This window comes from Struthio camelus, chromosome Z, assembly GCF_040807025.1.
Source record: "Struthio camelus isolate bStrCam1 chromosome Z, bStrCam1.hap1, whole genome shotgun sequence".
NCBI classification, from domain to species: Eukaryota; Metazoa; Chordata; class Aves; order Struthioniformes; family Struthionidae; genus Struthio; species Struthio camelus.
The window spans coordinates 1,027,420-1,054,922 of NC_090982.1; positions in this window are offsets into that span (position 1 = coordinate 1,027,420).

Genomic DNA, 27,503 nt, shown 5'->3' on the forward strand with positions numbered 1-27,503 from the left:
CCCTGTACCAATTGGTTACACAGATCATCCAGGGCTGCCTCATCCTCAGCCGGCAGGTGGGGGCCGTTTACCACCCTTCTTTGCAAGACCGAAGGTCCTGGCTGGAGGCTGTTGCTGACAGGATAAGGTGTTGGCCAAGCTCTAAGCTAGAGCTGGGGCTGGAACCCCAGAAGTGGCTTGGATACCCTGCTGGAAATAAATATACCCTGTGCCATAGAAAAAGTTCTTTATCTGCTCTGCATCCAGGGACCAGCACGTGGCTAAGCCACAGCAGCGCGTGAGATAGATCCTTCAGTTGTATGGAGGTCCATGCTGGTGGGTTATGCTCAGTGTTAAACAAACAAACAAATGGAACCTTCCAAAATCCGTTTTCCCCCCCCCCCCGGTTTGACTGACTTCACTTTCCAGGCTCTAAATCTAGTTATTTCTTTTCCTGAAACATTAAAGAACAGTTTCAGTATCTCCTCCCCACAAAATGGCAATCACAAAGGCACATCTCAGAGATGGACAAAGCTATTCTGTATACTGATGTTGACTAACACTTTTTACAAAGGTAACTTTAATTCTGACATTTTCATTTAGAAAGAACCAATTTCATGCTGTTTTCTTAGTGAAATATTTTGAATTTTCCAATAAGGAATAAAAACTAATTGAAAATTATCTTAAAAAATAGTTGAAAGTTCAAAATGACACCAAGATGTTCAACTGTAGATTGAGGAGGAAAAGAAGACAAAGAAACAGTTGACACCCAAATGAATGTTTCCTCTGATTTATCAAAACTTTTAAGCATGTAAAGTGTTTCTTTCTGTTTTGACAGCTTCTTCACTGTTCTCTATTTTTTTTATTACCTAAGGAGAAAACAGACACATAAAATGAATGTATTTAGCCATTGCTACTCCTAGCTTCTCCTTCAATAGGACACACATCAGTTTCTGAAAATGATCAAAATAAAAAAGAGTTATATAGACATTTCTAAAAATATATTGCCTTTATTTTCCATAAAAAGACAGCTCTCCTTTCTCTAAGAAGATTTAGACTGTATTTCCAAATAAAAGACTGTATCTCTCTCTTCCTGTCTTGAAGGCCCTATAGCCTGTATACAGGCTACACACAACTGAGGTCTTACCTCCCTCCAAAGCAGAGAGATACAGTCATTATTTCGATGCCTTTCCCACAGTCCTTCACTCCTGCTACGTACACCCGACCTGTCCCACAGCAGACAGATGACTACTCCGGATGGACCCACACCCTAGGCAGACAGGCCGGCAGACGCTGTTTATCTGCTGTCACGCCACTTTTCTGGCAGCTTCTTTTGTCGATCCTGTTTCTGGCCTTTGACACGTCCTACGGGCCTGGTTAGTGATGGTAATGCCACTCGGCAGTTCCAGTGATGGGGCTTTGGCTGGCAGGGTGCTGAGTGCCTGCGTGTGGAGGAGACTGGAAGATGCCAAGCCTGGCTCAGGCACATGCACATGGTATAGGACGAGAGGGCCCTGGGTACACTATCTTCACAATGGTGCTCCAGATGTTGGAGTCAGGAGCTCCATCACAGAGTTGCCAGTCTGCAGAGCAGACATGCAGGAGAAATGCCACGTGAGGTTTGCTGTTAGGTCTTACTTTCACAGTGGAGACACGGGAGGAGTGTTTCAGCAGGCTCTGAAGACAGCAAATGAGTACTCTAAATGGCTCTACAGGAGACCTCTCCTCCCCTTCTCTGCTGTCTTGCTATATTTACTGGAGTATTTTGGGCTTTGTGTAAATAACAGGAAGGACAATGACATGTGAATCTCTTCCTGATGCTGAATAAGGCAACACTCTGGAACACATTCCAACACATTGGAAGCAAAATCTCCAGCATTACTGTCACAACACTATTAACTGCTCTGCTCTGGAGGCAGAACTGATGATACCTTGTAGATGTGAATGCAGCATGTTAGCTCTGATGCCTGTTCTGCCTTGGGGTGTCAGCATTTGTCAGTACTTGAAGGTACAGAGAGAACTTTCTATCAAAGAAAACACATAAGATGTTATGATTCTCCTTAGAGCTGGTTCACACAACTCTCTTGGTGAGCATAGTGAACTTTTCCAAGATGACAGCTTGTCTTTAAGACGTGTGATGCTTAAGCGTACAGCCAGATGAGATGTGACTGGGTTTTATCTAAGAGCAAGTTTGCTTCGTGATGATACCCTGCTCCTCCTTTTCCTGAAACAAAACAAAACAAAACAAAACAAAACAAAACAAAACAAAACAGACAAACAAAAAAAAACCCTGTTGGCCTCAGAGGGAAGTCTGCCACCTTCTCTGCCTCTGAGCTTACCATGGTCTTGGAAGCAGGGTGAGGAAAACCATCCAAAGTATTTCCCTATGTTTGTGGATCGAATGTGCTGACACTTGGTATCAAAGCTGAATGGGTTTTCTGCTCTTACTGCCTGGTCTTCTGTGAGTGGTGTTTATATACAAATGATGTACCACTTGAACAGCTGATTACTAGCAGTGTGGTTCTGGTCCCTGATGAGATGCAGATCAGAGACTACTCTTTGCTGGCCTACCTTTGTGATTTGTTTTTGGCTGGAACTGGTGGTCATTGATTTTTAAATGATACATCCTGTGATTTTTTAAAGGAGAACTCTCTGTTATGGTGGTTCATCTCTGTCTCATTCGTCCCCATAACATAACAGCACAACGCAGGTCTTCCGAGCAGTACTAGACAACAAGGTAAGGGAAGAGGAGATAAGGTCTTTGATAAGCAGCAAACACCAGGTAGACTTGGAAGCAGGCACAGTCATTCACAGTCCATAAAAGAGGAAAAATAAAAGAAAGACTAACTCTTCACAGTAGAGGAAAAGACTGTATGAAGTTAGATGAAATTTTAGGTCACTTTTCACCTGGAAAAAAACAATCATTTTCAGGGTTAACAGAGATGTTATTTGTTTTTGGCATTTTCACCAGGAAGAAAGCTAACAAAAAATTAAAAAATAGCCATGATAAATCATTGTGAGTACTGATGTTAATTAATACAAAATGTTACTTTGTAGCATGATCTGCTTAAAAAAAGATTAAACAAAAGCTTAAAAATGCATTAAAATTTTTTTTTTAGGTCATATAAAGATTTTATTTAATCCAAATGGAACTTCTTCACTTTGCTTCCAAATTTCAGATTGACAGAATCCCTTTCTAAGAAGTGATTTTCAGCTCATCAAAACATGACTTATTAATGCAAGACTGGTTACTTATCACTTGTTGGGAAGACCGTCACATAAAGATGCTGAAGAAATATTACCTGAGTTGGACATGGAAATATCTGGTTAGTTTCTACTACCTATAACTAAAAATAGTACTGTATTACTTCTTTCTTAGTGCTATTAAAGTCATTGCTAAGTCATCAAAATCTTTCTTTCTGTGTTTCAGCAGCTCGCTTTTATTTGCCTTTGTTACATGAAAACCTTTGTTATCTAACGAACTATTATAATTCGTATTTCAGTTGTGGAACTCTTTGTCACAGGATTTTGTGAGAGTCAAAAGTACAAATGGACTCAGAAAGGGATTAATTCCATTAGTGAAGCATATATTTATGTCTGGGTACTTTCACAAATGAAAATACAATAATAGTCCAGATATTTCAGTGTAAGAAGCTTTTTAAGGCTGTAATTGCTGGAAGCTGAGGGTGTCTAATAAAGGGAATAACCATTTAGCACTTTAACTACGCATTTTTTGCAGGCTGGTACCGGAGGCAGGATATAGAATCAGAGGACTTTTAACCTGATCCAAAAAGACTGTCTGCGTGTTCACAGCTGGGTGGTGACAGTGTATGAATCTTCATGAAAGCACATTCTTTTTTCTGTGTTTGATGTATTGCGGCTATGCAGTTCAATCAGATGTTAGACAGGATTGTCTCTGTTTTCTGCAGCTCTGAATGTTAAAGAGATCTTCAAGATACAACCTCAATATTATTTTGGTTGTAAGGTTTTATATCAGGTTCTTTCAAGACTGCAGATGAGGTCTCTTTCGTAACTGCATGGATGTTTATTACTGCATTAAAGCAGGAAATAGTCATGGTCTGGCCAGGAGCAGTGGTGTTCGGGCACTCCTGTCCTCAGAGTAGAGGGACTGGCTCTGCTCCTCTCTCCTTAGAAACAGAGAGTTAACTGGAAAAGGAGAAAATCTCCTCCAGGTTTGAATTTGGTTCCAGGTCACAGAAAGAATACAGTGAAAACAATGAGATTGTTGATCAACCTCTATGTTTTTGCTCAGACTTTCTTCTCAAGTGGAGTTGTCAGGAAACTGAAAACTGTGTGTACAAAGAATTTCTTTGGTTGATTGCTCCATCCATTGGGAATGCCCAGCTCTTGACCCACAGGCAATCTGCAGTCATTTCATAGCTGGAATGGAGTTTTCAGACGGTAGTCAGTAGACTGTGGGGTTTGAATGACCGTCTGGAGGCAGTTCATCATTCAGGTGCTACCTCTTCCTCTTAAATCTCTGTTTCTCTTCTCCCACAGTCCTTGCATCTTGTTCTGTTGCAGAGGCATCATGAGAGCCTCTGTGCTGGGGAGGTTTCTGCCAATCTACACCAGGGATGAGGGTGTAGATGGATGGTGGATGAGGGTCACATGTGACAGCCTCCCTGGGTTCTAATATCCTCCAGCAGAGGGAGACGGTATCTGTTCTGGGTGTACCAGTTGTTTAATTATAGCATTCCCTTATCAAACCTTGCTGGAGCTTTTCTTTTCCCAATGCAAACTGACGCCTCTACCTCCTTAAGCAGACGTTGCATTACTTATTCTTCCAGCTGAGGCTTTGGTAGGTCTTCCTCCCATTGTCCTCTCTTCCATTCCCTGCAAGCCACGAATTTCTTATAATCCTTCCTCCAGATACTGCTTGTCTTTGCTACAACTGAATCTGTGGCTTGTTTGTTTGCTCGAGTGGCTTAGAATCATTTGTTTTGGTTTTGGTTTTGTTTTCCGTAACAAAATGCAGCAAAAAAGTTAAAATTGAGATTTACCACAAAAAGCTAACTTCAGAGAGGTCATTCTTCTTCTTTTTCTCTTTGTGCTTCATTGCGTTCAACTCAACAAAAGCAACTAATGCTTTTCACGACAGCATCTCTTCCTCTCCCACTTAGCAATTAAAACACCACTGCAAAAAAGTGAAACTTTAAGCTTGCATTTTGACCTTTTAGAAACTTTTCAAAAAATGGTAAAACATTCTGAAAAGAAAGAAATCTCACCTAGAAATGTTAGATTTTTAGTTTCAAAATGGTCAAAGCTGAACATATTGCACTCATCCCAAAGCTCTTTCCAGATTCTCATTCAAAATGATTTGTTTCTCCTCCCTGAAATGACATATCTGCACATCTTAATTTTGCTTCTGGTACTTATGGCATATCTGATTCAAAAAACATTTGGTTGGAAAATGCCCAGCCAATCTGCAGCCTTCTTTCTCTTCTCACTCTGTGTCCCTAGGCTTGTCCTTCACAGGCTGTATGCACAGCTCTGCTGCTTAGAGGCTATTCTGCTGAATATCGCTCTTTTGCTACCCTTCTGCTTCACAGGAAAGGTGATTTGCTAGCAGCATATGACTGAACTAGGTTAGGGAAAAGTGTGCATTCTGCAGTTTGCTTTTCTCTGGGGAATGCCTAGAGCTGAGGTGATATTACCCAACAAAACTGAAAGAAGCTTTGTTCAAAATGTGAAGGCCGTAGACTGAGAACATCAGATGATCTCTGTTACACTCCAGTAATTCCCAAGAAGGTTAGAACGCCTGGAGATATGGTCATTCAGGTCACGTCATTGCATTCTCTGATGCTTCTGCAAATCTCTACAACAGTGCCAAGCGACAGTAAGATATAACCTGCATGAGTATAAATGCCCATCTAAAGGGCCAGACAACAGGGAACCAGGCTGAAGTAGCTCTGGGCCAGTGCTTCTTGTGTGAAGATGAGAATGGACTCTACTGTGAAATCTGCTGGACAGATGTTGGCCTCTCTTGGCTTTTGAAAGTGACTCTATTCATTTCAAGGGATATCCTTGAAATCGTATTAGTACCAGCACCCACAGACAAATCAGAGGTATTTGAGACAGTCTCCTCCTACTCTGCGTTTTGCTCATTTCACTGAAATTCCCCATGCTGTTTTCTCAGAATGGCTCATAACAAGAGCTTAGCATTCACAGGAGAAAGCTCAGCCTGTTTTTAAAGCAATGTCCAGTCTGAAGTTTGTTTCATCTTGCTCTGTAGTCTCTTTTGAAAGTGTTTTTGACCTAGCTTGCTAGTAGTCAGTAAGGATTGCCTGCATATTATCCCATAGTGTCTCATGCTAGGGACAAGTGCTATATTACTTTGGAAGATCTGATATTCTGGCTCACTTCAGGACCTGTATACAGGTTCCACCTGAGATAGCTTTGAAATCAGCAAGTGACACCGCTGTGTCCCAGACTGCTCCCATGAAGGTCTCAGTTGATTTGAACTGCTCATTACAGTAGCTGGCTTTTGGGTTTAGGACAATGAAATGTAGAATACTGTTAGTTTTGTTACTGTGGTAGGTGCTGCTCCTGAAGTTGCTATTCTCCTTCACTTAGTAATTCTCTGCAGTTTCACCAATTGTTTGCTGAATATTTGAAGAGGCATCTTCCACAAAGCATAGTTTCCAGCCTTATTTCCCTCTCCCACTCATCACTTTCTTGACTCTGATATGCTCATATTAGCAGGTTAAATATCCTCCAAATGTCAAGTGTCATTGACATTTTTGAAAAAAAAAGGATAAGACACGAAAATTGCGCCCATTTCTGACTCTTTGGACAGCTCTGAGAAGTATATATATGGTTTTTTTACTAAGAACAAACAGCAGCACAGGCTAGCTTACCAGGTATGCTCAGCCTGTAATGACAGCCTTAATTTGAGAGATTTGGTCATGTGTGTTGCATTGGAACAGTTCTTTTAGCCTTGAGTTCACACCCACGTTCAAAAGTTTGCAGGACTCACGTAAATTCTTCAGTTTCCTCATTAGACTTAGTTCCCAGCTCTTACATCCCTGGTGGTTTAACTTGTATTTGTGGAGAAATAGTGAATGCTTGCATACACTGCTTTTATGACCAGTTTCAAGGTGAGGCTTTTAACGCTCCATCTTCACAAGGACTCTGTTAAAACATATATAAAATACAAGGCAGGGGAAGGTATGATACTTTCAAGACACTCCTTTCCTGAGCTCACAATGGTTTACTTTGTGATAGTTCTTTAAAGGATGCTCAACAAATGCCTCTGAGTAAAATCAGGTGATTTATAAAAGGATTGTTTCTTCTATTTGTCATCAATCATGTTTTGCTACTCTGTCTCTCTGTCTTTAAAGATCGTTACAAGAAAATCCAGCCAAAAGCTACAGCCAGGAAAGAAAAATGATGAAAAATATACACTGAATGTGCTAATGAATAAACCTTACCAAGAAAGAGAACAGTAAAGTAGATTTACGGGTAAATGCGGAAGAACATTGAGGAGATCGGCGATGGAAGCGAGCCAGATCGTTTCATGAGAGGAGGAGTGTCTGCAGGGCATGCTGACCCATAGTCATGCAGCCAAGCCTGTGCCAGCGTGGTGCCACACCTGGGCTTTGAACTGAGATGAGCTGTGAGCTCATTATACTTACTATGCACATATGTAGTACATAAAAATCTCACATAGCGCCCCTTCTGGGGTTCCTCACCACAGACCAATGCTCAGCAATGCCAGGAACTCTCCCACTCCATTATTGCTTTGCTTGGGAAATCGTTGGGGAACCCCCACTTAGATGCAGAGGTAATAAACATTCAATATCGACCATAATGTGCCTTGTGTTTGTGTGTCTGTACCTGCCGGGAGTCCAGGTGTTGCCTCTGTCTTACGGTAGAATCACATGGATTATCATGTGCTATCTCAGTGCACCATCACCAGCACTACAAAGTCAAAACTGTGCAAGGAAATGAAAAAAGGAGGGGATTTCACGGTCTGGTAAAGAAAGAAGAGCTAGAGAGATCTTCATGACTCCTGGAGGAGGGATGGAGGGCTGTCTAATCATAATAGGATGACACAGGCATGAGCATTTGAGAGGTTCAGGTACTTACGCAGTTAAAAGATCTATATGTGCTAGAATAGTGTTTCCTTGTCTTGTGCTTCTGCAATTGTTTCCATTTGTTGGCAATGGAACGCCAACATTCATATCAGATAATAGACCTTATATATTGGTCTGTTATAACCCTCATTTTTACTGAGTAAAATATACTTTAAGTCTTCATCTTATTCAAAATAAAATTGTCTCTGTGACAAGAAACATTAAGTGCTCCATTTCCTAGGGAGTGGCAAAAATAATGAGCAGATATTGGAGAACTCAGGAGTGCCATACACTCTGCCAGCAGCTAGGACTACGACTTAAAATTGTGCTTTAAATGTAATATGAGGGGTTGGTAACATGATATGCGGATAGAAATCTCTGTTGATAAAATCTAGCTTGAGTGTCTCTGGAAAACACCGGAGAAGTAGAAAGACAGTCATTCCCAGGGTATGGCTGCACAGTCCATGCTAGTCCTGCTTGGCTTCCTAATATTTTTACCAACTGTGAACTCACCTGCATTCACTGGACTCAAAAGGATGTTTTTTGCCTCAGTGAGTACATGTTCACACCTGTGATGGGCCTTTTCAGCAGTGCCCACACAGACCGCTACAGCTTTTCAGCAGATGGGAGGTGCATCAGCTGGGAGTCCTGTGGCCCCAAGGCTGATTTCAGTTGGGGCTGTCATTGGTGGTGTGGGGGCAGCCCGAGGAGAGAAGAAATCCTGAAGTGCACTGCCTTGTCAAGGCTCCCCACCACCACACATTTACATGCTTCTCTTACACTACTTTTCCATATGGCTCTTCATAGGCCCAAAAACCTCTTGGTGCCCACAGTTATGGCTTGATCCAGCTGACAGTCATCCTGGTCTTCAGTGTTATTGTCTGGGGAAATCATCGCCTCAGGCACCTTTGGGTGTCCCATTCACACACACTGATTATGGACACGTTCTTATCAGTTTTTCAAAGGCAGGGTAGGAACAGGGCATGTGGTCACCTCCACAGAGGAATTGCAGAGTAGATGGACACAGACTCTTTCTGGATGTGCAGTGTGAAAGGACAAGAAATGATGGTCATAAGCTGGAACAAAGGAAGTTCTGACTATCCCTTGAGAGCTATGCAGCCCTGGAGTCGGGATAAGAGAGAATGGAATGTATATACCCTTGGAGATACCCAAAATTTGGTTGGACAAGACCCTGAGCAAGCTGGTCTAGTTGATCCAGCTTCGAGCAAGGGTTGGAAACCTCCAGAAGACTCTCCCATCCTATATTTTCCTGTAAAAGTCAACCTTGTGGGAAGTTTCGATGTTGTGGAATAATATTTTACTGCAAATGAGGCTCACAGGTCAAAATATCTTGACTTTTCGTGTAATAAAGATTCTCAGCATTTCACTTTGAAGCTCCTGAAATAAATGAGTTTGAATTGGATAGACAATAAACATAACACATCATATTGCCAGACTCCTCTTTGAGTAATGCTGCCTCAACAAACACCACTTTCCATAATATCACAGATAAGGATTCCTAAGGTAAGTTACAGCTTTTCTTTCCAAAGTTTGGTAACCATAATCCAGGCAGAGAAATCACATTAGAGAAGAGAAAGGGGAAGAAAGACAACGCAGAGACAGAAAATGCAAACAAACTGTACATTTGAAGAAGCATTGCCATGGTTAAAGAAGAGAGAATAGAACTAGTTAAAATCAGAACATTTTGTCTTGCTGAACCAAGCTGGAACACTTGTACTTTGTTTGAAATCCCACATAAGAATAAAATGTGTTCATTATTATGATGGAAGGTTGTATATTGATAGGAAAAACATAGTGCTTTCTGCATAATTTTGCTGATTATTTTTCATTTGGTGGAAAAATTCCAGAGTATCTCCAGTCTCCACATCTCACTCTCTTAAAGCATTTATTAAAACGTCATAATTTTAAAAGCCCAAGGGCATTCTAACTCTCTATTATGAGATTTTAGAATGTCATCAGCACATTTAAAATGAGCTGGGCTTCCAGATTATTGGCTGTTATTAGTACGTCCAGAAAGGTTGCGACTTCGTGTCAGGATTGATATATCTACACGGAAAACTACACCGTGTTTCTAAAGCTGGAAATGAAAAAATCTTCTAGTAAAAGTTTTAAAAAATATTCATTAACACTGAATTCCTCACGGTACTGAAAGGCCTTGCAGATTCCTACCTGATATAAATGTGAGCCAATAGAAAATATATAGTGTAAAGAAAATCCCTCCTAGAACTAGTCAATAAATTTAATGCAATCTGCAAGACATTTGTTCTTAAATCCCTTGTAAAGCTGTTTTCAGGATTTGAAGGTCAAAATCTGACAGTTTTTTGACCAACATCAAATAAGGAAAAATCAGTTTCTCTTTCTGAAATCTGTAAAAGGAGAGCTTCACTGAAATCAACGTATTCTGCCAAATGCTTGATTTATCTGAAAAAACACACAGTTGTTTTCCACTTCTGCCTTGGAGAAGAGATTCCTTGCAGTTAAAAAAGTAAATTAGCTTTGAGATTCTTTATTCTCTTTTTTTAACTGCGAGGCCAACCTCTGCCCCACTGAGTACTAAGTAACTGTAGGCAGCTGGGTTTTGTTTCACAGAAATTCAATACAGCTGCTATGCCTACACTTTTATTATACTATAATTTTTTCCACTAATGGCATGGAACCAGAATTTTCTGTTCATGAAGAAATTCAGTGCTGCAGAAAATCTCAGCTCTGTAACTAAACAAACTAGAACTTTTAATTTCAGTATTTTGCTGTTTCCTCATTTGTTTTTTTTTGTTGTTTTTTGCTGTTGCAGTACAGGAGAATTTAGAGTTACCCCAAAAATGATTTCTGCTCCCTTATATTTTAATATTTCAACATTTCAGTCTTTCAATGAGGAAAAAAGGATTTTTTGACATGTCTTCTAAACTATCCTTCTTTCACCACCTGAGGTAGATGTGTCATTTCTCTAAGGGCCGTGTGGTACACTCTGTCCTTTTCTACTTACCTTGAGAAGAGAAATCTGTTTTCACTTGGAGTCCAAGAGATTTTCAAAGGAAGGCCCAGGGTCATCCTTTAAAACTGAGAGATGCTGTATAGTAAATATCAACAGTACCATCTCAATAACAAGGTGAAAACGTGCATTAAACCAAGACTATTCCAAGGTATCACTTCATAAACCAAAATATGAGGAAGGCTAACATTTCTAGCCATTTTATTACCATAGCACTGCAGCCAGAGCAAAGACGTGCTGTTCATTTCAGGTGGTGTCTTTGACAAAGAAACAGCAAATGATGCATGCTGAGTGTGTGGCCCTTATCTATCTTTATGTAACTTTGTCTTCATCTTCACCTTTACCTTCGTCTAAATCTCTGTCTGCTTCTGACTCCGTGTGTGTGTGTGTGTGTGTGTGTGTGTGTGTGTGTGTCTAAGAATGCATGCATACTTTGCCATTTTAAAAAAAATCTAAGAGCAGACCTAAGCTGTGAGACCGGTACCTATAGCCAGACTCGGTAAGTTTTCTTGTTTTGAGTGTTTTACATAAGCTAGCACACATACCTGATGTCTGTGACTTTGCAGTTACAATTGTACCATAAATTTTAGGGAGATCCGATTCTAAACTATAGATATGTGGGTTATATATGTGCATGTATGCCAGCTCTAACAGCAGAACACACCTGGAACATTTAGGGACATACCATCTTTTGCATATAAGCTCCTGCATTTGAGGCCAGACCTGTGCACAGGCCAGTATTTCATCCTAGGTGTACTGAAGATGGTGCTAAGGTATGGGCTGAAGGTGACCAGCTGACTATGTAATGGGAGGACAAGGCTTGGTCCCGCACAACTCATTAGCAAGGACCTGTATGTGACCTGCATAAAGCATGGACAAGGCAGGAGCAACAGGCCTGGCTTGTCGACATCACATATCCCCTGTACTCTTGGGGTGTTGTCAGAAGACAGACGTATTAGAAGTAGTCTTTTCTCAGCAGCCTCACTATAATCTCTCAGGTGGCTTGTAAGAAGCAATGTAAAGGCTTGGAGCAGGACAAGAGACCTCTGTGAGCTTGAGCCTGCCTTTGAAGCACCAGAGCTGAAGGGCCTATGGCGCTGCAGCACACCCTGCTGTGATGCTGCTGACAGCCTTTCAAAGCAGCAATCTCAGGAAACTCTGTACAAGCGGGCAACAGCTCCATTCCTGCATGGGAAGACACACAGCTTTTACCCGGGGGAGGTGTGGTAAAACAGCCAGCATGCACCCAGATAGTGTCCCTGTCCACAGCCAGCTCCTTCTCTTAGTTGCCAAGATTAGGCAAGATATAGGACGGTCTTCTAGCGAAAAATGACATTTTTCTGAAATGCACAGTCATGCTAAAAAGTTTGCAAGCTCAGATATTTAGAAAAAGCCATGTGTCTATTTTTGGCCTTCTCTGTTGAGAAACGTTAAGGCTGTTCAGGGGCTCTCCTATCTTCCCTCTTGCGTGACTAGCTAATGGTTCCTACAAGGTCATTTGGAAACTGAAAGCAGCTGTGCTTCCCTTGGTTAAACATCAAGACATGCTAAAAGAGACATGTAGCTAGTGTTAGTGGAAACTCACGAAATGAAAAACGGCTTCGCTGGAAAAGGAGTACAGAAGAACACATGAACCAAGATGTGAATTTCTTAGTTGCTTTGTGGATTTTAATTGACTGTTAGTAGATGGAAGCATGCTAAAAAGGTATTATGCCTTCATGATACAGCAGCTACGCAGAAAAGTAAAGACACCAGAAAAATGACATGCGCTGTATTGCCCCTTTTGGATACCCCACCTACTTAAATATGGCTGTGAGTTATAACAGGGCTTGCTGATCTGTGCAATCTCTCCGTCTGCAGAGAAGGACAGATATTACTGTCTGGAGAGATGTCCCTGATGTCTTTCTCAGGCTGCTGCATTGCTTTGTAGCTCCAAATGAATGCAATGTTTTTAGAAATTTGAATACAAATACTTAATGTAGATTTAAAAAACCCAGTTGTTGAATATAAATTTGATATCGTAAAAATCTCTGGAGGTATTCACAATTGCTATCGCTTGCTATAACCATTTACCTCTACTACCTTGAAATGATGCATGTTTGTTATGGGAACTGAACGGCAGCCGGACCTGAGCTGTGGGAGGCCCTGGTGAAAAGCCTGGCAATACAGGTGTGGGAAAACAGAGTCAGCCTGAAAGCCATGTACTTTTCTGTAGCAAGAATATCCTCGTGGTTTCTCTTTATTTACTAAGTTCATTTCAGTGACTGGCTCACTGGGAGCTGAGGAAACTAGTGCAAGTTGGTACAAAAAGTAGGAAACTATATTTCGTCCTGTGTAATTTAAAAGGGAATTGAATCAGAGACCTTGAAAGCAGCGGTGATTGTAACTGGGCATTTAAATCCATTTGCTTATTGGTTGTCTTCCTTTCATTTAATAAAGTAATTTCAGAATGGAAAACATGTTCTGATGAACATTTTTTCTTTGCACATTCTGCACACTTAACGCAGACAATTTAAATCAAAGCAGATTTTTTAAAACTGTTTTGTACACTTCTAATTAATTTCAATTTCTGTTCAAGCGTAACTTGACATAATGGCATAACTAAAAAAAAAGATTCCCAGTAAGAAAATGATGTCTAATGCATTTGTAATAAATAAAATTAAGACTCTAAATATATATATTATGTAATTGCTGTAGCTTTCTGGTTGCCAACAAGTATTAAATTAGAATTACCAGAAAAGAACAAAAAAAAGAGGCAACTGTTTTCGAAACTAACAGTCAGTATCAGTGTAAAACAAGACCGACACTTATTATATCATTAAGGCTTGCTTTCTGATCCAAAACTTTCTGCTCTGTTATCCCTGACCAGCCTCAAAGAGAATAACTAAGTGTTCCTAGATACAAAATCTTCTACTCTTCCACAGTGTATCTAGGCAAGATAGTTTGTCCAAAACCACAGTCAGCAACCACAGATCTATGTTTGGCTTCCCTCAGGCTTTCAGAAGAGACTTAAGCTCTCTTGAACAAGTAAACGTCCCCCAGAACTGGTTTTGAGGCTCTGGAAGGTGACTCAGCTCTCCTCTCCTAGGACAAAGGCAGGAACCTCCTCCTGCACTGTGTCTTTGAAAGGGAAGCTCTCTGCTTTAGGCAGAGAAAATGCCAAACAAGTCCCATCCCTTGGTGCCATGACTTAGAAAACAAAAGGTGAAGCATAAGCTTCTCTTGTCTGTTTGGGCTGCTAGGCTTGCTCCTGCAATACCAGAGTGTTGAAAAAATTTACATTTGCTCTGTGATTTTCTGAGCCCCTGGGTCTGCCAGAATGGTAAGCTGGTGTGAAACTGGTATGGATGGTACAGAAGGGGCTTTCCTTATGGCCTTGGGTGGTCCCCACTTCGAGAGGAACTGAGCCTGGTCTCCCCCCACCCATCTTAATTGCTCTTTGCAATCCAGCTTGATCCTGTGATGCTCTGAAGAATAAGTCCATTTCAAGGATGTGTTTGCGCAGCAGGGTAGCAACGGAGGAGGCAGGGCTGGGAAGCTGCTCCTTATCTGATAGGAACAGTTGCTGTTCAGACGGTAGAGACAAGAAATGAGTTTGTTTCAGCAGAGAGCTCACAGTGGGAGAAAGTTTACAGGGAACTAAATGGCTTTCTTCCTCCCCACACAAACTAGAGACTGCATCACTCTCCCGGTGCAAGCCTGACATGGTGCCTGCAGTTCTGAAAAGATCCTTGGGAAGGAATGTTCTGAGTTACCTAAAAAATGCACGTTCGCATTGCTTCTGCCGCAAGGCTTTTGTGAGATCTTGGGCATGTCGCTTCAAAACTCACATCATCCACATGCATAAGTGCTTTCCCCTCTCTTGTTTTAATGGCAGGTGAATATTTCTGGACAGCTGGCTACCCATATGCTTCATCATCCTGGAAGAGGCTAAAGAGCTGTAAGTGGTGTAGAAACTACTGTGCTCACGAAATTAGGAAATGTCAGGGTTTTTTTTTCTGACTGACTGCATGACAAATTTTCAAAGCTTTTCTTCTGAACATGTGTACTTAATGAGAGTGCTGTCTGTAACCTTTCTGCATTGAAAACCAATCTAGAAGTACAAGCTACTTGGCTAGGGACAGTAAGAAACCATGATTGTTACATTTTTAAAGTACTAATTTGATTTGAAAGCATATTACAGTGATGTCTGCCACATCATTAGAGTTACAGCTCTGTCAGCATTTCCACTGCAAAGCCTTATTTTCAGGCGCTTACCTCAGCCATAAATATTTATACTGGCCATATTCTTGGTAGACAGGAATCCTGAAGGAAGAGCAACATGAATGGAAATAAAGTTACTGTTACGCCAGTGTCTGACTGTCTAAATGACTAACAGTGCTTGAGGTCTGTCACACTCTATGAGCTCTTGCAGATGTGTTGTGGGATTAGTGCACACTGTGGGACTGCTGAACTAACTGTCTTGACCTGGTTGGAAATTAGCAGCTTGTTTTGGGGACCAGCTGGTGACCAGAGTCGCAGAGCTATGCAATGCCTATTAGATGCAGCTGTGGGGCAGCCAAGGGACAAGAGTCCTGAAATCAGCAGTGTTTTCAGTAATGCTAGGAATGGCTGAATCTGCTTGTGGCTCTGGTGAAGACAATACACTGTAGCACATGGGAGCAGATTTATCCCAAGCCTCTATAAAATACATATCCGTGACTCCAAGCCAAGCCCCCTATGCCCTGGTTGTTGCTTGAAGATCGTGGGGCCATATTAAGGCAGAAATTACGTGGTGGATTGAGAGAACAGCACACAGCACCCTAGCTGTGCTCACATGTAGCAAGTGGCAACCACTTACTGTTTCTGCAGTGTGGCAAATGTTACAGCTTAATGATGTGGACCCACAAAAGCAAAATCCTCTCTATGGCAGGTAGTCATGTAGAGCTTACAGTGGGTAAAATATTCCCTTCTTTTTGTAGTCTAATCTTCCTCATAAATGTTTATCTTCAGGAAGGCTGATCCCATTTGTGAATGACAAGTGGAATCTTTTCCTCAGGACGATTCCCTCCACATTGCATTCATTGAGAGTTCCTGAGGAAGTCCAAAAGAGTGGTGAGCTGGGTGTAGCCAGCAGCAGATTTTCCTAATAGCTCCTGAAAAAAATGACTAGATGTCTCAGATGAGCAGATCTGGATCAAGAAACAATATAGTTAAGCTGCGGAACTATTTTCCCATTGATGTTGCAGATGCTACGTGGGGTCAAGGAAAAGTAATACACTGAAAATTACTAAACACATAAAACAGCCTGTGACTGACTTAGGAAGTACCTGAGCGGAGGCTGTGAGGCGTCAGGTATTATATGTACTTGCCTTGTCCCTGTGCATAGGAAACAGTTTCTCCTGTGTCATCTGGCAGTATTGGTGGTATGACACTGACCTGGGTGGGCATTTGGTGTCATCCAGGAAAGCACAGCTGCCTGGCACTTTGCTGGCATACACGATCTAGTTTGGACCCAACAGAACAGGAAGCCACGTGACTGTAACTAGCAAAATCTAGCCACGCCCAAATTATGGATCAGGCAGTCCAGGCCTCCTCAAGTCCTCCATCCATCGTTGTGTCCAGAGCACTAGGTGCAGGACTGCCCCCAAAACAGCCACATAGCTGATGATTGCACTGTCCTTTCCAGCAAGCATCATTGGCTATTTCCTTGCATGGAAGTTAAAACACATTCACCTTCGTTCCCCAAGCATCTACTACTTAGGGTAGTATAATGCAGTCAAACAATAATAATAGGTGAAGTAGCAATAGCTACTAAAGGTAGCAGGTTTTTTTACTAGCCTAAGTACACCAGGTGGGCACATGGTGAAAAAGAGAGGCCCAGGTACTTACTGACTTCCTCCAGTATAGGTCCTGTGCCTCTTGCTTGTTGTTGGGGAAGAGTCCCTCGAGCTACTTGGTGAGCACAAATATCCAGCTGGTGACAATTAATGTCCATGCATCCCCGTGAGTTAGGCGATATAAGCATCAGCTCTAAGAAGTCAGCAGTATGAACACCACTCAGAGTGGAGTCATGGATGTACACTCCGGAGAGGACCAGAGTGTGAAGGGCAGCAGGACCTCCTACCACAGAGCTGAATCCTGTCCAGTCCCAGAACTCTAGGTAGTCCACTGCTCCTTGCAAGGCTAAAGCTGATATCTCTGCATGGCATCATATGGGCACACCAGCTTAGATCAGAGCTGTAGGCGCTGCTTTCTGTAGCATGGAGTTGGTAGGCCCTAAATAACTGTCTCTAAGGGGGTCTGACAGGCAGTCAGAGCCTGTGCTGATGGGTACAGCTAGACAGACAGTTATCAATCCGTTACCAGTATCACAAATCGAGTGGCTAGATGCTAACTGGGGCAGCAGACAGACCTTTGCAATGTCTACATGGACTTGCACAATGTAGTCTGAGCCATAATCAATCCTCTGAGCTGCCAGACGTATTCCAAAGAAAAACAGGTAATGGGATCTAGAAATAAGCTACCTTGTTAAGCCATCTGAATGAGTTAAGCATTTGAGCAATCTAGCATTTGTACATGATTAATAGCCTTTCACACTGCTGGGGCTCCTTGAAAACCGTTTTTTCTCCTAGGATATTCACAAGTTATTCTCGTTAAGAGGAAAAAAAATAAACCAAAGATGTGCTGCTTCCAAGGACAGAACTCGGCCAATGCACCCTTTTGTTTTTCTCTGTGAGGCAATGATTTTTCTGTGTGTTATGTGCTGTGTCTCCAGACCAAGACAGCCAGCAACTGTATTAAGTGTCAGAACTATCGATCAGACATAGTAAAAGCAATATCTTGAAGGGACTAATCTAGGTAATGGGAATTCACTCCCTCTCCAGTGGTTTCACATAATGACAGGCAATGTCCTTTCATTTCATTTCTAGGTGGCCTTTCATTTCTAGATAGCTACCAGGAAGCAGCCCTGACTCTTCTAATAACTCAGATGGAGAAACTCGGTTAATGCAGCCTAAAGGGTGAGATTTAAAGCACAAAAGAATGTCTACAATCATGGCTGGTCCTCACAGCAAGGTTATCTTAGCCATGTTAATGTACAGCCTAAGAATGCTTGAAATACAGACGGACAAAGAACAGTTTCTTAGCAGCACAAAATGAAGATTGGCGTTGTTCTGTGCCGCGAGAAAAGGTCAAAGCCTTGTAGCTTAGCAAAAAAGGGTCATTTTTTTGGAAAAATCAAATATATACCTTGTTGACTGGTTGGAAAATTCTAGTGTCTTTGGTCCAATCAGTCACAAAACATCACAATGATGAGCCAGAGGTGCCTTGTTTCTGAACAGAGGGGCCTGTATTTTTGGATTTGGCGTCTTTTTCTTGCACCTTAAACTGCAGTGTTCCCATGAGCATAACTGTGTCATGAAGATCGTCTTCCATTTTGAACTTGTGGTTTAAAATAAGTTCTTTATTTCTAACTAAATACCTTGAATTTATGTGGTAAGTTCCTGTTACTGAAACTGTCAAATAGACCCACTGCTACTCCCACTGGCTTCAGTAGATCTTGGGTCAGGCCTTTATATTTGGTTCTACAGATGCCCCTTTAGCAAAGTATTTAATTTTGTCACTCTAGAGCTACTTCTTCTCACTTTCTTTCCCCTGAGAACAGATTATTTTAATGCTCTGAAAACCATTCATCTCAAGAGCAGCCTTGGACAAAAGAGGGCAGCGTAAAAATGGCATTGGGAATGTTTTAAGACTGCAAAGCCATTCTCCTTGTTTTCAGTTTTGACTAAATACACCAACTCTGAGCAAAGGGCTTTGGCAAGCAATAAACAGTGCTGCTCTGAGACTGCAATCCAAAAGAGACGCAGATGTGCCTCTGATTCTCGAATTTTATTGCCTACCTAAACCTCCCTAGGGATTTGCGGGGGATGAAAGAGGGGTGTGAGGGCGTGTGAGAGTGTGTGTGTGTGTGTGTGTGTGTGTGTGTGTGTGTGTGTGTGTGTGTGTGTGTGTGTGTGATGAATCTTGGCTAGGTTGTAAAGAATTTTATGAAAAAGTGCATTATTTTACACTAGTAGGGTTTTTTTTTTTTTCACATGCTTCTTCCTCTAAGATATCAGGTTGGTGATAGAGACTCTGTCTTGTCTGTACACCTCCTAGCACAACAAGGGACATGACATAGCTCTTCACTGTTATAGTGCCAGTTCACAGAATCACAGAATCACAGAATCGTTTAGGTTGGAAGGGACCTCTGGAGATCATCTAGTCCAACCTCCCTGCTCAAGCAGGGACCTCTAGAGCATATTGCCCAGGATCACATCCAGACGGGTTTTGAATATCTTCAGCGAAGGAGACTCCACTACCTCTCTGGGCAACCTGTTCCAATGCTCTGTCACTCTCACAGTGAAGAAGTTTTTCCTCAGGTTCAGATGGAACTTCCTGTGGTTCAGTTTCTGCCCGTTCCCTCTTGTCCTATCACAGGGCACCACAGAGAAGAGTGTGGCCCCATGCTCTCAACACCCCCCCTTCACATACTTGTGAAGATGACACTGATGAGATCACCACTCAGTCTTCTCTTCTCCAGACTGTACAGGCCCAGCTCTCGCAGACTTGCTTCAGAGGAGAGATGCTCCAGGCCCCTCATCATCTTGGTAGCCCTCCACTGGACGCTCTCCAGTAGTGCAATGTCTCTCTTGTACTGGGGAGTCCAGAACTGGACACAGTACTCCAGGTGAGGCCTCCCCAGGGCTGAGGAGAGGGGCAGGATCACCTCCCTCCACCTGCTGGCAACACTCTGCCTAATGCACCCCAGCACACCCTTGGCCTTCTTGGCCAAAAGGCCACATTGCTGCCTCATGGTCAACTTGTTGTCCACCACGACTCCCAGGTCCTTCTCGGCAGAGCTGCTTTCTAGCAGGTCAACCCCCAGCCTGTCCTGCTGCCTGGGGTTCTTCCTCCCTAGGTGCAGGACCCTGCACTTGCCTTTGCTGAACTTCAGGAGGTTCCTCTCTGCCCAGCTCTCCAGCCTGAGAGAGAGGTCCCTCGGAATGGCAGCACAGCCTTCTGGTGTGTCAGCCACTCCCCCCAGTTTAGTATCATCTGCAAACTTGCTGAGGGTGCACTCTGTCTCATCATGCAGATCATTAATGAATAAGTTGAACAAGACTGGACCCAGGACTGACCCCTGGGGGACACCACTAGCTACAGGCCTCCAACTAGACTTTGTGCCACTGACCACAACCCTCTGAGCTCGGCCATCCAGCCAGTTCTCAATCCACCTCACCGTCCACTCATCCAACCCACACTTCCTGAGTTTACCTACAAGGATGTGATGGGAGATGACAGTGTCCAAAGGCTTGCTGAAGTCCAGGGAGACAACATCCACTGCTCTCCCCTCATCTACCCAGCCAGTCAGTCCGCCATAGAAGGCTATCAAACTGGTCAAGCAGGATTTCCCTTTGGTGAATCCATGCTGACTACTCCTGATCATCTTTTTGTCCTCCACATGCTCAGTGAGGACCTCCAGGAGGAGCTGTTCCCTCACCTTTGCAGGGCTGGAGGGGAGGCTGACAGGCCTGGAGTTTCCTGGCTCCTCCTTCTTGCCCTTTTGGAAGAGTGGCGTGACACTGGCTTTGTTCCAGTCCTCAGGCACCTCTCCTGATCTCCAGGACCTTTCCAAGAGGATGGAGAGTGGCCTAGCAATAACATCCGCCAGCTCCCTTAGCACTTGTGGGTGCATCCCATCGGGGCCCATGGATTTGTGGATGTCAGGTTTGCACAAATGATCTCTAACCCGGTCCTCCTCCACCAAGGGAGAGTCTTCCTTTCTCCAGACTTTCTCTCTTGTCCCCAGGGTCTGGAATTCCTGAGGACTGGCCTTAGCAGTGAAGACTGAAGCAAAGGCAGCATTCAATAACTCTGCCTTCTCTATATCCTTCGTTACCAGGGCACCCGCCCCATTCAGCAGTGGGCCCACGTTTTCCCTAGGCTTCCTTTTGCTATTGATGCATTTGAAGAAGGCCTTCTTGTTGTCTTGGACATCCCTTGCCAGATTTCATTCCAACTGGGCCTTAGCCTTCCTCCTCACATCCCTGCACACTCTTACAACATCCCTCTATTCCTCCCAAGTGGCCTGTTCCCTTTTCCACATTCTGTAGATTTCTTTCTTCTGTTTGAGTTTTGCCAGGAGTTCAGATAGCCTGGACCATATTTGTTTCCTTGTTTGCTTTCTCTGACGTGGCATTAGTATCAGCCATGGCACCCAAGACTGAAAGCAGAAGTTTATGATCCTGAACCTTACATTTGTGTTATCATTGCTGAGTTCCCTGATGTTTGGCATTCATAGCCAGGATGTTCAAACCTCTGTGAAATCAGGTGCATTAGATTTGTGAAAAAATGTTCTTTTCTCCTCTGAAAAAGTTTCATGAAAATGATTTCCCTTTCTTCCCACTTTTCTTGAACACTAAAAAAAATATGCTTATAGTGATAGAGATGTCATTTCTCAGGGAGAAATTAGCCTTCCAGTCCTATGGAATTCTCCCTGTGGGAGGAGAGGGTTATGCATCTTTAGAGGTCTAAATACAATAGTCAACATTTGCTTAAAATCTAAACCTTCTCTAAGAGGCATGAAACAGGAAGAATTAATTCTCACAGCTTGATGTGCAGTCCTGAACACTTCAGTGGCATAGAACACATCCTATTTATCAACTCCCAGCAACCAAATATCACTACAGACTGGCACATTTTCAATTTACTACCTTTAATTATTGAATTTGCTCATTATTGGCTCCCCTGCTACTGACTGCAAGTCCATGCGCCTCTGTGAGAGGTTTAATGTGAGAAAGTACTACTGGTTTGGTGGATCTGCCAGGCACACGGAGAGAGAAGGCAAAGACAATTTTAATCCCAAGTCTTAGCTCCCCAGGCAGAGCCCAACTTTTGGCTTAGCTTCTCTACTCAGAGATGCTAATGCCATTCTGACCTCAGGGTCTCAGATGAACACCCAGGCACAGCAGGTTAGGAGCTGTCACATCACACTTCTTGAGATGTGTCTCAATCCAATCTTCGCATACGGACAGCAAGTATGTAGCACATGGGCCGTATAACTGATGCACCATAAAACCTTGTAAGCTAGTAGCCAGGAAACATGAACACTGGCTGAAGTTCAGAGACCTCGGCCTAATTTTAGCAAAACTAGGTGGAAGCTCCTTTGGACTCTGAAAGTGAGTCTCTAATTAATAGAGAGGGAAGGTGGCACTTTAGTGGGCAAGTGCTGTGTGTTTTTGAGGTAATTTTCTTTGCTAGATTTCCTTGGGGTGTCTTAAAATCAAAGAAAATCCCTGCCCCCCGAGCAACTCCCGGTGCCCTGGCTTTGGGCAAGCACTGCTTGTGACTTGCAGTACAGTTTTCTCCTTCTGTGCTACGGCTTCCAGAGCAGTGTCTCCTTCAAGGCTCATTTTGAGAAACATAGCCAGGATTAATTCTCTCAACAAGTCAAGAAACATAAGGGCATCACTTGCAATCTTTTGCCAAAGGAATAGGTTGCATACGGAGCAAAGGTTGCTTAAGTGCCCGGACTTACAGTGTGGGCTGAGTGGGAAGCCAACCTTTCCAAATCTAGAACTTTTCTTCCAAAATGCAATTACGTTACTGGTTCTGTCTTTGTATCTCCAACTGTGACAGGCAGTGTGTCTAAAGAATAAAGTAACTGCCACTGAGGAAAAACATACAGACCTCTGGCAGGCAGGTAAAAGCAATGATCACCTCCATCCATACAACAGTCAGCAACAATAAATGATGTGTTTAGCGTTAGAAGAAATCTAACTGTCTTTGAAATAGATGTGATTATCTGAGACAGGTTGCTGGAGGAAAGGACACGGGTGTACACTGACTACAGTGCTCTGCTTGCAGATCTTGTGCATCCCTGGCTGGAACCCACATATCCTCAGGGAACAAAACTTTATACAAACAAAAGAATGGCCGGGTTTCATCCAGTCCTTGTCTTTCTACCTCAGGACCCCAGCACAGCACTCTGTTTCCATGCTAGGGGCTGCAGATAGGGTGGAAAAAGCCAAGAGTCAGTACAGAAAGGTCTGTCACAGGCTGAGAGTTTCAGTCAAGGTGAAGAGTGAAAAAAAATAGACTATGACAAAACAACTGTATCCTTGTGGAACCTGCAGATATTCATGGCCAGCCAACTTCTGGGTTTCTGTTACCAGGCTAGTATTTTGAAAGGGTTAAGTACGTGTCCTGAGGTGAGATCCACTTCAGGGCTAGGGACCCAGAAGTTCTTTTTAAAAACTTCTCTTTTGAGTTGTTGAACTTGTGGCATTGCCTCCAACTTTACTGCTGCTGCTGTACACCCGAGGAAGGGCGTGTGTACCAGAATTCTTGTCCTCCCCAGAGCACACAGCACCAGTAGAAAACAAATCTCCTCCTCCTCCTTTTCCAGTAGTGGACATTTTGCTGAGCATGAGCCCGGGTCAGAGGGACTCTCCCACCACTGGAGAAGCAAGAAGGATGGTGCATGATGGCGGGGCAACTCTGATTGCTCCTGGGGTTTTGTCACGTGGGTGGCTGCACGAAGTCTTTTCCTCAAGCAGAGATCTTGGTTATCTGTGTGATCTCTAACACAGTATATGCTTTATTTGCATTGAAGCACTAAGAATAGAATTAATTTTCTGTTATTGCTTAAATTGATTTGTGCCTGTAGCTGTGTTTCTCTTTACAAGAACTTTCTCTGCTGAACTCTACAAAAATACTAATAAATGACACCAATAGCAAAGAATATTCTTGTAGTGAGATAATTATATCACAGAGGAGAAGCAAGAAATAAACGAAACTCTTCCCATCTCTTAAAGGTTATGGCCATCTCTCAGTAATACTCATGCTATGAGGCTGGCTAATTGATATTACTGAAATCGCAGCTTGCAGGACAAATTATATTTCTGATGTGTTAAATGAAAATGAAATTAGAAACTCAAAATGTCGAAAACCCGTTTCAGATCACACACGATTTACTCTGACTCCCACTTCAGAATATTCACTAGCTAATCATCATATTCTCTTTCCTTCATCTAGACAGTTTGATAAGGTCAATGAATGCACATGAAAAGTCCTCACATTTAGCAATTCAAAGAAAGACCTAGTCTTGGAAAAGGCAGCAGCTGTCAACTGGAGTTTTCTTTTTTTCCTTAAAACTCAACTTTGATCGTTATTAGCTTTTTTCATTGCTGAGATGAATAAAATGAGACAGCAAGATTGTTTAACAAATGATGCCTACAGCCTTCCACTGAGGGCATTTATTGAGTTTTCTCGTGAAACTGCTGCTCAGATCCTCACCTTGACATAACCATTTTTAGGGGGGTCATAGCTGTTGCACTTGCTTCATGTTTAACATAGGGAGTGTTTTACCTGATCCATTTCACTACTCACACTAATAAATTTATTCCTCCCCAAAAGACGAAGTGCTGTTAACCTTATCTGCAGGTGAGAACCAAGGTTCAGAAAGGTGAAGGCCAAATTCTCCAATGGATTTCAGGGCAAGATATGAAAATTGTTGGGTCCTGGCCCCCAGAAATCCTTGAAGAGTATGCAGGTACATCGTGTACTTTGAAGAGCGGTGCACACACCACAGCTGGCCTCCTGAATTGGAAGGTGCTCACATCAGTGAGCAGTTGCGAGGATATGTGTTCCAAAATGTCCTCTCTGTGGTACATCTAGCTGCTCCCATCTCTCTAGAAGCACTACCTATTACCTTCTCTTGAAATTATGTCAAGCCCACTTTTGGGATAAAAGGCACTGGAACAAGGCCTGGAGCATAAGTCTTGGGAGAGAGCTCTGATTACGCAGAAGACTGGAGCAAATCTGTGACTTCACAGTGCTTTCCTTACTCCTCACTAACAAAGCTGGCACATAGGTGCCAGGTACAGGGGTGCTTCCCTAGGTAATGAGCATCTGAAGTACCTCAGGCTGTGAAGAGAACTGAACTTATATGCTAGGGGTGTTTTGGCTAGGATGGGAGAAGAAGTACCTTTGGGACGAAAGAAAACTGCCTGGCTGTCATGAATATCACATGCGGACAGAATCTGGTGGGGAGAAATTCATCAGGGACTGATAGTGACAATAAAAATGCTTCTGTGGCTCTGGCAGGTACTGATGGCTTCTAGTTCTGTTTTCATGAAGCTTTTCCCCCATATTCAATGCTTGGTTGCTGAGTCAGTTTGGAAGGAGTCTGCCAGTTTCTGAGTCACTGCTTGTTTCTTCTCAGTAATTCTATTTTTACTGCAGATCTCTCAAGACATGACTGGGTTGACCTTGATTGACAGTATTGGAGCTTGAGGGATGGTGGCTGAGGTGATCCTGTTTGAATTCCTGAAGAAAGGAAAGTCTTGTGATACCACTGGACTTGGCAACCCTGGTAAGATTTTTCCACATAGGGGTAGTGGAGTTGTGGAAAGTGGCATGCTGGGAAGGAAGTCTATCTTTTTAATCCTTCTCAGCAACCTTCCACTTCCTAGATATAATCTCACTGGTAGGCTAACTGGTGGACAGTCCACTGGTGGGCTTCATTCCATCTTTGGCATTCCATCTGCTCTTCACATATGATATGTTTTGCAAGGTGAGATAAACCAGACTGTTTTAACTCCTCTGTACTAAGAAAAGTTTGATGGTTCTTCAGAAGCAGGGACATGAGGAAGCCTGGCTAGTTGGCAGGGCAGATATGTACCCAAATGAACTTAATCACTAAAACAACAACCCTAGATACCCAAGCACTCACAACGTTTTTCAAGACATGTCTACTTCCCCTTCCTCTTGACACTGAAATTTATTATTTCATCTGGCTTCTACTGGCTGCTTTTGGTGGTTTTGATCAATTTAACAAGAAGTCTGAGACTCTTCCTCTCCGCTGGTTCAGAGAGATGTCAAAAGTTGCTGTCCTTCAAAGAATAACTTGACCTTTAATGATCTGCTGAGCTGCTCTTTCATCTCAGATCTTCAGCTATGCTATTCTGGAAAATCTCCAAAATAGCCTGTGCTATAAAGCTGCAGAGAGCTCGCTGTGACCTTGCCTTCCTTATGTCACATTCGCATCCCCAGCCTGTTTCTCTGCTTCCAATACCAACTTTTGCTCTCTTCAGGGATACCAGTTGCTCCTTGTCTGCCATTTTCTGTGCTTGGTGCAAATCAGAGAAGTCATGAAAGTACTGTCACTAAGGCTAGAAATGCAGATGTCTTCCTGCTGAAAGCCCATGAGCCAGGCTGGGATTCAACACTGGGAGAAGAGCTATTCGCCTGAATGAGGAATAAGATCAATAGATAGCTTTCCCCGTAAATATAGAAAGGGTCAGGTCCATGATCCAGTGAAAATGAAAAGTAGAGGCAGAAGGTGCCTCAGAGAAAAAGGAAAAAAAAATTAGCAGCCAGGCCAATAAAAGAGCTCAGTTGACCATGGTGGGGTCCATTCCCTCCTCCAGGTCCTGGTTATACAGCCCTCAACACCATTTACCCAACCATGAGCCTTCAGTCCTCTGATGATGGGCTGAGCTTTAGGCTTCCAAACACTGGTTGGACTGGCTTGTATTTTGTTGCTCTAAAGGTGCTGGGCTTGGCCAGGCCTGGATTAGTCCTGTCACAGGAATGAGGGTCTGAGACAGAGCTGATTGTTGCAGGAAGAACTTTGCAGAGGCAGTCCTACTGCAGAGGGCCTTCCCAGGGCCCTGCCATGATGCTGAAAAGGGCATGGTTGGTGTGCTGCTCTCAGCAAACTGCTGACAGCATTGATTATGCTGACAGTTGCCCCTGGACCTCCTTGCAAGCTTGCAAGCAGCACCTCAGTCCTACGCCCTTTCCAGGACCATCTGCTTTCTTCGCTAACCTGCACTTGGTTATTTGCAAGTTGCTGATCCCCTGTCTTGCTGCAGGAGAAGAAAAAGGCCATATGTTTGTGATAAACGCATTTAATATTGCAAATTTAGCCAGTGAATACTATTTTTAAAGGCACATTTTGTTTAGCATTTTTTTCCCTTCCCTTTTTCTCCCTCATAGTGTCACTATAAGGCAGAGTTAAGGCTCTTTGAGTGCTTTAACTGTGCATTTCCATATATTCAGGTATCTTTTTAAGCTCAGCACTAAATTCCCTAGGCTTCAGATGCTTATTTCTGGGGAATTACACCATCTGTGCAATTTAATTTACCAATATGTACTCTGCACTTTAACTCCATCTTAATGGCATTTGTGTGGGAATCCATAATGGGATGTACTCTAACACCACAAGGCACCTGATGGCTTAAAGTCTCTTTTTTTTTTTTTCCTTCTGCTTTATAAATGAACAATTAGATAATTTAACAACCGTTCCCAGAACTGACTTTCCTCTAAGTTTTCCTCTTTAGGCAATTTATTTGCTGTTCTTTCCTAGAATAGCCCTTTCCCAT